Source organism: Podarcis tiliguerta (assembly GCF_965153285.1).
Source record: "Podarcis tiliguerta genome assembly, chromosome: 3".
Taxonomy (NCBI): Eukaryota; Metazoa; Chordata; class Lepidosauria; order Squamata; family Lacertidae; genus Podarcis; species Podarcis tiliguerta.
Window position 1 is genome coordinate 78989526 of NC_139536.1, and position 16173 is coordinate 79005698.

Here is a 16173-nt window from a genome sequence, read left to right on the forward strand (position 1 = left end):
TACATGGAAAAATACAGTATATTTCTATGCCACTTTTCATTTGAATGAATCACAAAGTAGCTTAGAGACAATAAATAACAATAACATAATAGAACATCACAAATACAGCACAAATCATATATGATTTAAATCAGGGAATGCCTGTGGAAGGACATTACATCATGAACTCCTCATGAGCATTCCTTTTAACTTAATTGTAATAATAATTGTGCTTCTCTCAGGAATTCCACAAGCAGACTTCCTGGCTGCCTATGCTTTGACATCCTCCCATGGATATTCTAGAAAGTGCAGGCAACCAAGGAGGCTTCAGAGTGCCACACAAGGACTGTTTTTAAATAAGTTAACAAGGAAAAATATACTATTGATTTGTGTTCATAGACTGATAAAGATTAAAAGAGACACAAAAGCCATTTTGCAGAACTGTTGCCTTCCTCTCACTTTGAGACAGAATTAGTAATTTCCATCCTCAACATATGATAGTATGCCTTAAGCATTGAGTGATCTAGACGAATGCTGCCCATAGCACAAAGGGCATGTTTAGTTAAAAACCAGATGGCTCAATCAAGCATGCTTCAAGGAACATAAAAAGTAAAATAAAATTGCTCATGAGTAAAAATCTTATGATCTTTGGCCTGGAATTCTTAGCACATAGTTCATGCTTAACTGAGAGGGTTCAAAAATTTTCAGACAGAAGACCTAAGCTTTACTATGGTTCCACACTGTAGCATTTACTCTGCAGTGGGAAGTAACATCATAAATTGATCACGGTTTCAGTTTCCAATTTTTAAGTATACAATATCTCATTTATTATATCTATTATTTCATAAAAGCACAAAAGTATTCAATATCTCATTTATTATATCTCTTCTTTCATAAAAGGACAAAAATGCAGAGTTATTTTAAGCAGGACTGCATAAAATGTAACTATCATATTTTTAACAAAGTTTCTCTGTTTTACTTCCCTTGAATCAAGGCCAAAGTATACATTATATGCAGCCATGTGTATCTTTTCTCCAGCATTTTCTTCTTTTAAACAGAAAGCCTCCTGGATGGAAAACAGGGGTTTTCTTTGAAGGGGGGGAGTGGGCAAGTGACCAGAAGAAAAAGGGTTAAGAAGCCTCTCCTCTTATGTCCCTCCATGGAGAAACTCACAGCCTTAGAGGCTGGTTTCTGGATTGCAACCCCCCCCCCCCCCGAATTATTGTTATTATTAAATAAAATGTATAAAAATACATGTGGCTGTGTATAACATGTACTTTGTCCTTCAGTTGATATAAGACACAAACACACCTACTCTCGTACCCTTTTCTTAAATGCGTACTATTCATTGAGACAATATAGCTTAATGTTGTTATGCTTTGACACCAATCAGATTTGAGATTTTTACATCTGTTTAGGTGTTCAAATTTTAGTTGTGCTGACATTCTATGCATATAACATGTGCAAAATCATTTTTCCTTAACTTTTATGGGCTCTGATGATCAAAGTGCTGGTTTCCATTCTTTACAGCGGATCATGTGACATAGGCCTGGCTGCAGATTTAAGTCAAAATAATTAAATTAGTTGATCTAAATGGTGCGACTTCTTATGCAAACCATGAGTAAGGGACACTCTGTGCTGGTTGAGCTGTACAACCATAGGCCATAGTAGATCAAACTTCACTGTAGTACTACTTTACCTATCCTACATAACCCCATAAGCCTCATTTCTACAGCAGAAGGCGCCAGTATCTCTTCTTCACGAACCTTTCAGTGATACCTGGCTTCTAGGCTTGATAGCTTAGCACTACTTAGCTAAGCAACTCCTTTAGGATGTTGCACACTTGATTTCTTGCAGGCCTTTTTTAGTCAATACTATCATTCATTACCTATTCCTAGTTCTGGTACAGGTAAAAATCAAATTTCAAGTGTCAGTGCAAATCCCATGTAAAAGTAATCTTAGGGTATGATGTGTTCACAGTCTCTGAATGTGAGCTTGCAGTGTCTTAAAGGATCCGTAATGTCACAAGATTTAGAATTATCAAAAGTGCAGATCTCTAGGAGAGTTGGGTCATATTTTTTTCTTGTTAGAAATGAAAATAAATGAAAATGGTTCCACTGTAGGGGAGTGTTTGAATATTTGATTCTCATTAGATGAACAGGTTATTCACCCTTACTTTGCAGCATTCTTCCTCAAAGATAATTGAATTGCTGAAACTTTGCATCTTTCTCCACTCTGCTCTCAAACTGCTGTTTGAATCTCAACTTTGGATTCTCTTCTGTTCTATGGGCACATAATTTAAATAGAAAATGTACAGATTTTGGAATGGTGGTTTTGTTTAACATTTCATTAGAATTATTACAGGACTTGCCATTAATTTATTCATTTGGCACAGTCTTTTACTTCAGCAAGGGAATGTATTGGCAAAAAGTCAGCTAAACGTGACTCTTACTGGAAATTGTGAAGGAGTGGTTGGGCCGCACAGCACTTTCAAAAGCAATATTTAAATACTATTAAATTCTAGAGTTCTCTGTTTAATCAGATCTTGGGGCCATTCTGTATTCATGGTTACCACAAGCCCCATGGACTGATTTTTATCCAAGGAAATTATCCTGCAAGTTACTCCTTTGATTATAATCACCATGTGGGAAGAGCCAATTCTCTTGCCTACTTGCAAACCTAGCCATCATGAATATGGTGAGACTTCATGAATGGGGTGGAATTATTCAACAGTAGACGTGCAAGGTTCTAAAGCAGTTCTAAATAAGTTTGGTTTCATATGTACTAGGAGCTGTAAATATACCTCTGTCCATTTCATCTTATGCTGATGAAGTTGACTTTTGACTCAGGCTGTAACTACACAAATTACACAGTCAGCCCCACAGGACTGTGTTTTTCCTATTTCAGCAAAGTATTTGTTGTGTGAAATTGGTGTGGTAAAATCACCTCATGACAACAATTTTGCCAGATTAGGTTGGAGGACATTCTGTTGTGAGGATGATGCCTTCTACGGGCTTGATAGCCTTTCTCATGGTATTCCAGGAGAAGGAATTATCATGCCCTTCAGATCCACCCTGCCTATGGCTGTGTTTGATTGTGTCCCCCCCCCCTTCTCTCATGAAAATCCCTTTGTCTCAGCCCTTTCTAATGATCTGTTAGTGTTTCCTGCCCGCCCCCTACTTGTGTCTCCCTCCATCCTCTGCTGTGTCTCTCTCTGTGTTGGGATATCTGGGTTTTTCTCTCTGTCTCCCTTCCCTCACCACTGTGATTTTTCCTGCATGGCTATTGTCCCTGTGGCTTCCTTCTTCAGCTTTATACTTGCCAATCTCAGATGGTGTCAGGCAGCAGACTCATGCAGTCTTTCCGTTACCTAGTATTGACAGTGGTGGCATGAATAACCCACTTCCCCCCAATTCCTTGGGTTTCTTCCACACTAAGGGGGAATTTCCCCCAAAAACTCCAGGGGGAAGAAGGTGTCATCCTCTTCCATTATTACACTATATCAGTTTGGGCTGATGATTCAACACAAGTAGTGCTGCCTGTGACAAAAATGTATGACATTTGTTTTTCATTGCAGCAGCTGTAATATGTCACATTATTATTTCTGACTCTCAGGACTAGGTTTTTCATTTGTGCTCCCTGCTTGTCTCAAAATTATTTGCTGTGCTAGTCTTTATGCATCCTTTAGCAACCAAGCAAGACATTTATCATAAATGAATGACAAGGAACATACATGGCAATTTAGAAAATGGCTAGCGCAGCAAAATATATATACACAGAACATCCCCAAGCTGTATATTATGGGATGAGCAAGCCAAGCAGTTGTGCAATATTTTGTCTTTGACAAATTTAGCTGCATAGTGTGCTTTCTAGCTAGAGTTTTTGTTTTTTTTAAGTGCAAGCAGATAAGTAGTCATTGACATGTCTAAATAACTGGTGCATTTAAACTTAGAGAGTACTAACAGCAGATGACACAGTAATGGGGGTTCATGTGCATTGAATAGTTGTGTGGAACAGGGGTGGGCGGGCTTCAAGTTTATGTTTCAGTTTTTTAAAACTAGAACCCCAAGGTTAATGTCCTGGAACCAGGTGCCAAAAGAATGGCTCAAAGGTGTATATTATACCCTCCAAGTGTCCTGTTTTAAGTGGGACATCCCAGATTGACAGAAGCCACCCAGGCTTCTGATCCAAATCTGGGATGTCCCGGACGTCCTGTTTTGGCTCCCATGCTCTGGCTGTGCCAGAGCACGGGACCAAAAGACAGACATTTATTGGTTCTGAGCTATGGCAAGAATCCATTGGCTCACACCAGAGTGTGGGACCAAAAACAGGAAAAAACTTAGGTTGACCTTGCCACTCTTCCTCCTTCGTGGCGCCAAAGGAGGAGGCTGTGTCCTCCCCTAGGCTGTGCCAGTTGGTGCAGCGTCTCCTGAGGCAACGGAGACTGCAGAGGAGGAGGAGCCTAGTGGACAAAGGTAGGAGGGAGGAGGGAGGGGCAAGTGGGTGAGCAATGAGGTCAGTGGGATGGAGGTATGGTATGTGTAATAGATTATTTGAATCATTGAATTGTACAGTTGGAAGGGACATTGAGGATCATCTAGTCAAACCCCCTGCAATGCAAGAATATGCAGCTGTCCCATGTGGGGATCAAGCTTGCAACCTTGGCACCATACATGGTTAGGATGACCTGTGTAAATATTCAGCCCAGAAACCGAGTGTTCAGTTTCACATACAAATTATAGTTTGTCCCCTGTTTTCTTTATTCCAGTGGCTTAATTTAGGAGAAACAAAGCTCTTTTTCTTGTTGCTGTGGTTAAGCAAGTGAGAAGCCCTTTGGTGATATATTGCAAATCACTCTGAGATCTGCTAGTGGGTTTTGACTGATGTTCTGCCTGCCCTGGGTGAAGAAGAGGGAATTGGGGGCAGGAGGATGAAGAAAACTATTACAGGTTCTTGGGAAGATGGAATAAAAGATTGGTTTAAATTAAGTTACCAGGCAGCCTTCGCAGTGATGCAAAGTCTTTCTTTTAATAGGTCAGATAATTACTTGGCTGAGAAAAGATAGCTTGATTTCTGAACTGCAAGAGTTAATTAATTATTTGACTGATTTATTCCCTAGCTGTGCTTGGCATCTGTAATATTCATGACACTTTTTAGAAAATCCACACATCATTCCCAGCTTCTGCATTTATAATCACTGTGATTTATGCACAACTGTAAAGTAGATTAGATTGGAAACACTGGAAAATGAACTGTAGTCATCATCATGCCTGCTACACTATATATACTTGGGTAACTGACACTTCATTTGACATCCACTCTGAAGCCAGCTCTAAGTTAAGTCTATAAAAAGCCCACATACTGTCTTTAGCGATTGTGTTTCATAAATAAAGCTTCCTGGTTCCTTAATATGAAGTTGAAAGAGCACTAAATTTTTAAGGCTCTAGTCCTGAACATTCTTACTAGGGAGTAAATTCCATTGAACTCAGTAGTTCCATTGAACTTACTTGGAGTAAACATACATAGGAATCCACCAAATACTAGAATTGTGTATGACTGGTGCCCACATAGCACAGTACTGTTAAGAAATTAAGTATGGACCTAGTTTTTGATATGTTAACCGTCAGAACTTGAAATCAGAATTTGAGGTGGGTTTGCAAACTCTGGTTAATATGGGACCTAGTTAGCACTGACCATGGTGGAGGATTAATGCTACACAATGCTGCAGGCAGACTAGTAAATTAAGAGAGAATTAAAAGTACACAGCAAATATAGGAGCACTCAATCCCATATACTGCTCCCAGGAGCTTGCCATTTTAAGACGGGCAGTATAATTCTTGCTTCATTTTTTTTTAATGTTGTCTTTTCTCAGCATTTTCACTAGTGGCTGCTTAATGCTTTGTCTATGTGAAATTATTGTGAGTGAACATGGGAACTGAAAGGTGAAGTGGTTCAGTTATATTTTTATTAAAAGCAAATTTGGGTTAAAGAAGGGTTTGTTCAGACTGGGGGCGGGGGAAGCAAATTTGGGCTCCATGACACTGATGCAGAGGTCCTATGTTTCTTCCTTCATAATACCAATAGTTCCATTCAGCAGTTAGAACAATATTGGTGCCTATTATTTAACTGATCTTACCAGAGGGAAATTTTGGCTTTGTTTCCTACACAGTATAGTGTATCATCCCCTACATGAAAGCAAAGTATTGCATTAAGTTTTTTAAAAGGAACTTAAGTTAGTATATTTTGGAAATAACAACAGAAATCTCCCTTAACTGCCTGTACTTGTTTTATCACTGATGGATAACTTCAAAGGTAAAGGTAAAGGTAAAGGGACCCCTGACCATTAGGTCCAGTTGTGGCCGACTCTGGGATTGCGGTGCTCATCTCGCTTTATTAGCCGAGGGAGCTGGCGTACAGCTTCCGGGTCATGTGGCCAGCATGACTAAACCGCTTCTGGCGAACCAGAGCAGTGCACGGAAACGCCGTTTACCTTCCTGCTGGAGCAGTACCTTTTTATCTACTTGCACTTTGATGTCCTTTCGAACTGCTAGGTGAGCATGAGCTGGGACCGAACAACGGGAGCTCACCCTGTTGCAGGGTTTCAAACCGCTGACCTTCTGATCGGCAAGTTAGTAGCCTTTCCCTATTGCCAGTTTTATCATACTTTGAGTGGCAACTGGAAAAGCGAGTAAATATATATAGGGTTTGATCTACACAGATTTTAATAAGAAAGCAAGTTAAGAAATTAAGAGTAGAGGACATATGGAAATACTTCACAAAGCAAATCCATCTGGAAAAACCAAAATATTCTTTTTAGAAACGAATTGAAGAGTCCTATACAATTTAAACTGCTTCTTTACATTATAATTGCTGTGTCTGTGATCATAGCATTCCTTTTTTTTGTCTAAGTCAGTTATAATAACTTGCATAAGAAAACTGCCAAAGCTCATTCTTTATTACTTATATTCTGAAAAATAAAGTTGTAATTCCATTATTTTAAAGGCTTTTACAAAAAATTTATACAATGCAATTTGTATAAAAGCTACAATTTGAAAAAAGAAAGAGATAGCGACAAATTCAGTTGTTCCCTTGGGCTGCTTTCACTGTCAACACTTCTCTTTAAGTCCTGATGTGGAAAATTTACAAGGATCCCTGCCCACTGCTCATCTTCCACCAACAATAAATTACACCTAGTGACCCAGCACTTGCAACTCCCCTCCCACAGCATCCCAGTTCATACTTTGAGAAGAACCTAGGCCAGGGGTCACCAGCCTTTTTAGATCCATGGGCACATTTGCGAAGTGCAGAAAGGGTCATGGGCACCATATAAACAATGCAATCTAGCACACACTGCAACCTGTTCTATTGGATACAAAACAATGTTTCTTTCAAGCCGAATTTCAGCAGGAGAAGGAAAGCCTGCAAGTGTTATGGAAGGCCTCTGAATGTGCAGGTGCGCCTGCAGGCATTGTGTTGGCAACCCCTGACCTCAGCACTAACACCAAATTTCACCATATGTACATGGTTGTAAGAGTCCTGAAATAAAAGCATGCATTAAACTCATGCCCTGCCAATTATTACTTTCATCTTCTCTTGCACTTCCAGCTGTATAGAAAATCCATCTTTTTCTTAGTTGTATAGTGAAAATCAATGTTTATGGAGCTAGTCTTGTCCTTTGACATTTGCTGCTTCCAGTAGCCTTTTCATGGCAGTATTTTGTGTTCCCTTTTATTGTTATTTTATTTTATTATTTTATTATAGTCCATCTTTTAATACTAGCTAGTTTCTCCAATACAGCATACAATTGTTTTAAAATACAAATATGATCTACTTAGTTAAACTCGTAAACATGCTAGAGAAAGGAGATAGCATGGGAATATATTTATTGAGCAATTAAGGGTTAATGGAATGACAGAATACATGACAAAGTGTGTTCCTATTCTATGAAATTAGTGATGGCATATTTTGTGGCGGTCTTTTGAGGTTAAAGCACAATAAATTTGTTATCCTACTGGTGGTGGTGCTATAGTCATTTTTAGATTGCATTCCTTATATTAGTACACTGAATGTTTGTTTTTTGCTTTAGTCCAGGGGTCAGCAAACTTTTTCAGCAGGGGACCTGTCCACTGTCCCTCAGACCTTGTGTGGGGCTGGACTATATTTTTGGGGGGAAACTGAATGAATTCCTATGCCCCACAAATAAGAGATGCATTTTAAATAAAAGGACACATTCTACTCATGTAAAAGCATGCTGATTCCCAGACCGTCCATGGGCCAGATTTAGAAGGCGATTGGGCCGGATCCGGCCCCCGAGCCTTAGTTTGCCTACCCATGCTTTTGTGTATTCTATTTAATTATCATGTTCAGTGTTTCTTTTCTCCTTGTATTAATATTTTCTGTAAGATTGTTTATATGGATGACAAAAAACAAATGATACATGAATAAAGAAAAAGGTGCTTTCTCCTATATTAAGTGATTTTATAGGGTCAGGCAGGCCTTGATAGCACTGCAGAATGATTATTGGGTGAGATTGGGAGGAAGGGGACACAGCACTTGCTGACATTGCTATTTTTGCTGTATAAAAAGACTCAAGGCTACTTTTTCACTGCCGTGTTTGAAAGTTCCCAACTTATTTTACCGAGCAATACTACAGTCATCATACTGGTAAAGGGTTAGCATCTTCTGGGCTGAAGCCAAACTGACTACTCAGCATTGGACTTTTTTTTTTAAAAGAGCTTGCCAAGAGACCACAGAAGCTGTAAATTATGGATGGAAAATATTTTTAAAGGACAGTATTTGCAGACTAAATTTACCAAGTGCAGCTGGTTTGCTATATTTTCCAAATCAGATTTAAAAATATGATCCAGCTGCTTGCATTTTGCAATTAGCTAACATCCCGACATTATGTCAAAAATCCTAAACTGACTTCCTGGCTTACTAGACGCAGGGGACAGTAGGCATTAGCCTGAAGTCAGTGGTAAGTTGAACTTTACAATATTTTGGGAGGAATTCAACATCTCACAAAGTTGAAGCCCCTTAGCAGTGTACAAGTTGCACTAGCGGAATGGCTTATGCAACAAAAGGGCAGGACCCCTGCATGGTTCTTGTGGTTGCGCAACACATTGCTGTAATTTGGATGCTTCCTGTTGCACAGTAAATTTCTGCCAGTGTAAGTGTTGTGCTGAATTTCATATTGCGCAGCTATTGTTCTCAACTTCAAACTGGTAGTCAGGGAACATTGAATCCGGACCTTTGCACGAGAACACAAATGCATAGGTGCCTTCACATGCTCATTTTTGTTTAGTATACAGATCTCATGAGAAACCAGTTGAGATATCTTGTATTGGAATGCCCATTTCTTATTTTAATTAATGTTCTGTTCTAGCAGGGTAACTATGTCATTCCATTAAGCTACTAAGGATTTTTATGGCATACCTTGCCAATCTATTTTCACCCAGTGATGCAAGTTGGTCAGATCTTTTACATGGAACTTGAAGCTCAGAAAGCAAAAGGCAATTCATCTTAACATAATACAGAGTCAGAATTATGGGTCTTCCAAGACTCCATTTAGACCAATCACCGCACTGACACACTGAACTTGTTGTGCCTATGTACTTCAACTACTAGAATAATACTACATAGACTTGGTCTGCTTCTAGGGAACCATCTGATCAGAAAGCAGGAAGGACCAAATAAGTTGTGCAATGGCTCAAGCATGTCTGCTATTGTTCCTTCCCTTCTCAGTTCCCTACCAGTTCTGCATAGGATTGATCTTTATTTGAGCTTTCCAAGATCATTCCAGTGGAAAGTGTGCTGCTTAAATACTTGAACACTTGTAATCAAATAATCCAAATGCCAGAAAAAATATAGGCTTTGGTAATATTCTAACTTTGACGTTCTACAGAAGTGATAGGCTACAAATTCAGGGCTTTGCCAAAAGAGACAAATAACAAACAAACAAATAACATTTTACTTCATGAAGTTAAATATTTTCCATTAATTTGGCTCCAGTATTATAATAAATCAGCATAATCTGAAAGCCCAATTCAAGATCAAAGCCTTATTGCACACTGAATACCGTTTACTGAATACTATTGTGCACTGAATAGTTTTCTTTTTTCATGGCAACCAGTTTATCTTAAGACTGATTAGCTGTATTTTCTTAATGGCAACAACACAGAACAGCAAGCATATTTAATCATATATATAAAGTTTCTAATGAACCTTGTAGGTATGAGAAACAGCTTTTCCCAAAATCATGTTGTGATTTCCAAGGGTGAACTTTATTTTGGCTTTCAGATTAATTTTTTTCCATGAGCATTCACCAATGTCTAATGTAAAAGAGAAACATATAAATCAGCCAGTGTGTGTCCTAAATCAACTTTACTTTCAACTTAAATTCTGCAATAGTGACTTTATACATAACCTATAACTTGCCCTTTCATTTGCGAGGTGATATTTGGAAGGGACAAATGGTGGCTTTCACTTAACCTTAGTCAATTAAGTTTGAAACATGATTGCTATTTACATTATAGCCTCAGGAAATGACCAATGAGGGAAGCAGCTTTATTTAATTTGTTTCATTCCATGTCAAGTCTTTGTAATAAATTTAACTTCGCTAACTCCAATGAGGTTGGAAATATTACGAGGAGACGAGCAACCATTCCTACTTACATCTACCTCTGACTGGTGCACAAGCAAGGCTGGATTCCAGATACCTGGTTTTCTGATTGTTACCCAGCTCAAGAACATGCTTCTTCTCATTTTCACCATGTTACAGCATATGTTACAGGTGTTGACCTTAACTATACCTTAACTGTGTTGACCTTAACTGACCTTAACTATCCACACTGACATGAACCCAGGTTCCCATCTTTACAAAGGATTAGGGTTAAAAGCATACATTTAAAACACATTCAAAGCACATGACTATCCCCATAGAATCCTGGGTACTGTAGTTTTGTAAAGGAGGTGGAAATTGTAGCTCTGAGAGGAATACTACAGTCCCCAGGTTTGTTAGGGAGAAAGTCATGTGCTTTAAATGTATGGTGTGAATACACCTGCTGTTTGATTGGATAATGTGTTATGTGGCTATAAGGGGTACAGATGTAATGCTGAAATGTGGTGAGGCTTATAAATGAGAGGAGTGGGGAACAGTGGAGGCAGTTTGTGTTCCAGTGCCTACCTCCTATTTTACAGAACTTGACCTCAGTACAGATGCCTTACTTGCCAAGTGGTATAGTTTTCTACCACTGGTGTGCTAGGTCTTTTCCGTCAATGAAAATGTGGCAACCTTCAGCCAATCAGAAAATGATTTTCGTTACATATTCCCTGAGAACCTTGTTGGCCCTTCTGGTTTCTGTTCTGCTGGATTACTTTTGGTTTCTGTTATTGGCCTCCCCCTTGGCCCTCAGAAAGGGTTGGGTTCAGCAGCACCCGCAAGCTGCTCACCTGATCACAAAAAGGCACTACAACTCTTTTGTTTATATTATCAGTGTATTTTTAGGGTTTCCAAATCATGTAACATTTGCAGAAGCAAAATAATTAGATCAGAATAAGCAGCATAATTCTGAGCTGCCCACTGGCCCAGAAAGGCTTTCCTGCAGGAAAGTGCAGGCACTCCCAATAGAAGTAGTCTCAGAGATCACTCTAAGCCTCTTGTTGACTGGCTGGATGTGCATCTGTTTGTGTACATTGAAATAAATAGGTTTCAGATTCTCCCCCGTGGACACCCATGCGTGGAGAAGGAGCAAAGCTGTCACAATCTTCTCTTTAGCACCCTTAATGTGCACACATTCATGGCAAGCCATGGTTTGACCTAGTGTTACATGTGAACAACGTTTGTGTGTGTGTGTACTGAAAAATTTATTTTGAAATAGTCTTCACTACATAGCAATAAAGCAAATCAGTAACTAGGGGTGAACTACAGCAACAACAAAATAAGACAAACCAGCCACAATCATTCAAATTACTTCAGGTTACCATATTTTGAAAAGCAAAACACATTCTACTTGTAACTATGGATCACTACGATGACTCTACCCATGAAAAAGAGGACATATGACAACCCTACATGCCAAATGTATTAAATAAACAAGCAAACTTACCCACATTAACCATATGGTAGCTTGGTCATCGGTATTGACAAGTTCTTCCCTTATATTTTTTTCTACTGGAGGCTATGCATGGTGTGTTTCAGCAGCTTTTCCTTTGTGCAAAGGCTGTTGCTCTGTAAGTAGGGAACATAGGCAGAAAGTACCGTAAATGGTTCCATAGTCCACCAGTTTAATGGTTAGAAGATAATGGTTACTGTACAATGTGGATGATTTGGCAGTTTGCACATCCAGGACAGGCTGTGTATCTGTGATAAGAGTCAACTTGTTCCCCATTTGTGGATTCTATTTCGAGCAAGGTTCACCTGGTGCCTTCATTATATATTTTTAGGCACCAGGAGAAAACATTCTTCTTCAACCAGGCCTTTCCTACAGCCTTTTAAATGTGTCTGTGGATGGGGGGGGGGGCATTATTGTTTTGCTGTTTTGTTTTACTTACTTACTTGGTTTTAGCCTGTATTTTATTCTGTGAACCGCCCGGAGATCTTATGATGAAGGGCAGTATATAAATCTAATAATAATAATAAAAAGATACTTGTTGAGTCAATGCAGACATCTGATTGGTGTTACTGATTAGCCACATTTCATTTGATAAACAGTAGTGAGTAACCAAGAATTCAACTGTCTTCAGGGTGAATTCTAAATTGATTGCATTGAATTAGCCTTGCTTAGTGCAAAATGCAAAGATTTTCCATTCCATGTGCTAATAAGAGCTGTGGGTGCTTGGAAAGGCACTAATCACTGGCACCATGGGGTTAATAAGCGTTTGGCTAAAATAGTTGAAAAGGTTGCTCTCTCAGTTGATATGTTTGTTCAGTTGAGACTTGTTGGCAGATGATTTAAGTAAAGCAACAGAGGCTGTGTCAAATAACTGTATTTCACAGAACACATGGCATGATGAAACTGAACATAGCCTGTGCTCCAAAGAAAACTGCAAAGACTAGCTGTAGTTTTAAATGGCTGCTGCCATAGCTTATTCTGCATCAAAAAACAAAAACTGTTTAAAAACATTTGAAGGGTGTGGGCTTTTGTTCAGGTTTTTTGTTTGAGTGGAAGATTCATCCTGAGAAAAGCATGCCTTTTAAGTTGTTAAATACTGTCACTTTTATGTGGGGGGATGTTGTAATGCTGTAGTGTTCATGAGGAAAATATGTGCTTACATTTAGCTGTTCAAACTCTTCTTAAGGAGTTAGTAGAACTGTGATATATTGGGAGTGGTGCAGTATATATAGAACTTCTATGGTGTCAGAGATTTTTGGCTATTTGCTGATTGAATAATGTTGTGCATGTATTTTGTGTCTTATATGTATATGTACACATATAGTTGGGACAATGAAAAATGTGTTTGCTCTTGTTATTGATAGTAATAGGCAGACCCTGTCCTGCGCTATGTTCTGCTTAGAAGTGATCCAGTGGAAAAAATAGCCTAGTGGATGTCTAGTGGAGTACATATAAACTCAATCCATTTTTTAAATTAATTAGATTTGAATTGGCAAGGCCCCAGAGATCTCCTCTCACTTGTATAGGTACATGTTTGAGTCGCTTTCTTCCAAAGAATAAAACTTCATATAAAATAATAATCACGGGTCCATTTTCTGTCTTTTTGTATTCTGATCTGTTGTAAATCATGAGTAGGAACAAAAATGAATTCAGAGTTAGGTACTGAATTTAATGATAGAATGACAACACGGCTGTATTTTTCTGCTTAACTCAGTATGATCCCTGAGCCTTTAGATGAAGGCTTTAGATGTCACTGAAGATTTATATACACAATCTCAGTGTGAAGTTTTTTCTTCCCTAGAGAGTGGAAGATTTTGGAACAGTAAGCATGTCTGGTATGTTGTGGTCTTTAATGTTTCAGTTTGTTCTAACAACTGCTCCCTCCCTACCTGACAAGTAGCACAGAAACTGAACCAAGATGTTACAGCAGGTCCCGGAGGCTGCTTTGATTATAACTTGCATCTTCTCCTCAAACATGGGGAAGTGAAATAGGTGCACTATTTCTTTTGTTTTTATTCCTGGTTAGAACTGACCCCAGAATAATACAGAAGTGGGGGGGGGGGGACGTAATTGGCTGAATAGAAAGGACTCAGCAAGATGTTATCTTTGTAGTTTATTTTAGAGCAAAGTGATTAATACATTGCATGTGAGAAAGAGAAGGCCAGACATCTTTCCACAGACATCTGTTTATAATTTAAATACTGCAAGATATCTAAAAACACACACTGTATGGTGATTCTGACTCAGATCTGTAGCCACATACCCTGCTGTCCAAAGGATTGCTCCTACGCTATTTTTTTCTTCTTGTATGTTCCCAGTGCCTTGTGTTTTGTTGACAAGTGATTCCCACCCCCATAAAGTCTCCCAATGAAAAAGTATAATGAAAACCTTGAGAATTTCTGTAGTTCTGCTGTAACTCTTTAATCACGTGACTACACTGGCTAACTTTAAAGTGCCAACGGAACTTTGTGCAGGAGTGTGTGTGTGTATGTATGTGTCTGAGAGAGAGAGAGAGAGAGAGAGAGAGAGAGAGAGAGAGACAGAGATGGCCCCTTGAATTGCCAATCATGTAGCCATTTGTATATTCTGTTCCTTTCTTCTGATTTCCTCTTTTTTAGCTACTACAGTTTACAAACTTACTGTATTTTTCTCACCATAGGACGCACCGGACAATAGGACGCACCTTGTTTTAGAGGGGGGAGAACAAGAAAAAAAAATTCTCCCCCTCTCTGCCCAGCGCCCCTTCAGCGAAGCGGCAGGAGGCGCTGTGCAGAGAGGGAGAGAATTTTCCCCCTCTTGTTTCCCCCCTCTAAAACAAGGTGCCGTTCAGTCGCCTTCAGGTGGCTACCTTGGAAGCCTGGAGAGCAAGAGGGGCCAGTGCGCACCGACCCCTCTTGCTCTCCAGGCTTCAGGTTCCTTTCGACCTGCTCTTTGGGGCTGGCGGGGGGGAAGCCCACCACCAGCCCCAAAGAGCAGGTCGGGGAGCAGCGGAAAGGCACGCAGCGGAGAGGCTGCTGCCATAGTCGCGTGTCACCTCTCCAGCTGGGAGAGGGTCGCGGGCCTATGGCTTCTTTAGCCCCGGCTGGAGAGGTGGCGCGCGGCTAAAGAGGCTGCTGCAATAACCGCTTGTAACCTCTCCAGCTAGGAGAGGGTGGGTGGGGCTTCTTTAGCCCCGCACGCGCTCTCCCTGCTGGAGAGGTGGCACACGGCTATAGAGGCTCCTGCCATAGCTGCGCGTCACCTCTCCAGCCGGGAGAGGGTCGCGGGGCTATGGCGTCTTCGCTCCATTGGACACACACACATTTCCCCTTCATTTTTGAAGGGGAAAAAGTGCGTCCTATAGAGCGAAAAATATGGTAATTTGTTCCAGAGGTCCATTCTTAAGCCGAAACTGTTCTTAAACGTAGGCACGTTTTCCCTAATGCAGCCTCCTCCGTTCAGATTCCGTTTGTCTTCCGGGGCAAAGTTTGCTAGCCGGAACACCTACTTCCAGTTTTACGGAGGTCATTCCCCGAAGTGTTCGTTAACAGGACTGTTCTTAGACCGAGGTACCACTGTATTGTCTAATGACAGATAGTATTATCTCTACATATATACCTCAACAAATACATATTGTATTAACATTGCTGTACAACTTGCAGGTACAATTGCCCAAGTCAAGTGTTCAAAATTTAATCTACATGGGTCAGGGTATTGAAACTGTGCTTATGGAACTGATTTGTTCCCATTGCAATTATTTATCCTCCTTTGAATCTGTCAGTGCTTACTTTGGATATCTCTGAAGGGCTGTTACTTGCAAAATATTACCTCCTCTCTACTGAAATAAATAAAACATTTTTTAGTCAAAACCTATATTTTGAACAGCTTTATCTCTGCACAGCTTTGTCCAGATGAGATCTAAGACAGCAATATTTTACTGATTTTTTTAGCTGTTATCACATTGTTAAAAATAGGACTGCGAGGGCAAAATGTTAAAAACAAGAGTATCTATGAAGTTTAAAATGTTAAAAACAGGGGATCTCAGCTAGTGATTACATTCTTAAATAAGGAATATCTATTATGTTACATAGGGTTTTAGCAT

At 39.7% G+C, this 16173-nt stretch overlaps 2 protein-coding genes across 12 annotated transcripts in view; one reads left to right on the plus strand and one right to left on the minus strand.

Annotated features, from left to right (window-relative positions):
- Nucleotides 1-16173, minus strand: part of PRSS35 (serine protease 35) — a 152528-nt gene that overhangs the window by 98944 nt on the left and 37411 nt on the right. For 3 of the 9 annotated variants that reach the window (XR_014508885.1, XM_083431194.1, XM_083431193.1), the window contains exon 2: nucleotides 12087-12208. The gene's annotated coding sequence lies outside the window, so the exon portion shown is untranslated. Of the gene's footprint in view, nucleotides 1-1348; nucleotides 1533-10024; nucleotides 10311-12086; nucleotides 12209-15859; nucleotides 15910-16173 lie in introns of those variants that run through there. The other 6 variants (XM_083431200.1, XM_083431199.1, XM_083431197.1 and 3 more) reach the window with 4 other exon arrangements.
- ME1 (malic enzyme 1) overlaps nucleotides 1-16173 on the plus strand; it is a 116493-nt gene that overhangs the window by 59356 nt on the left and 40964 nt on the right. The window lies entirely within an intron of this gene.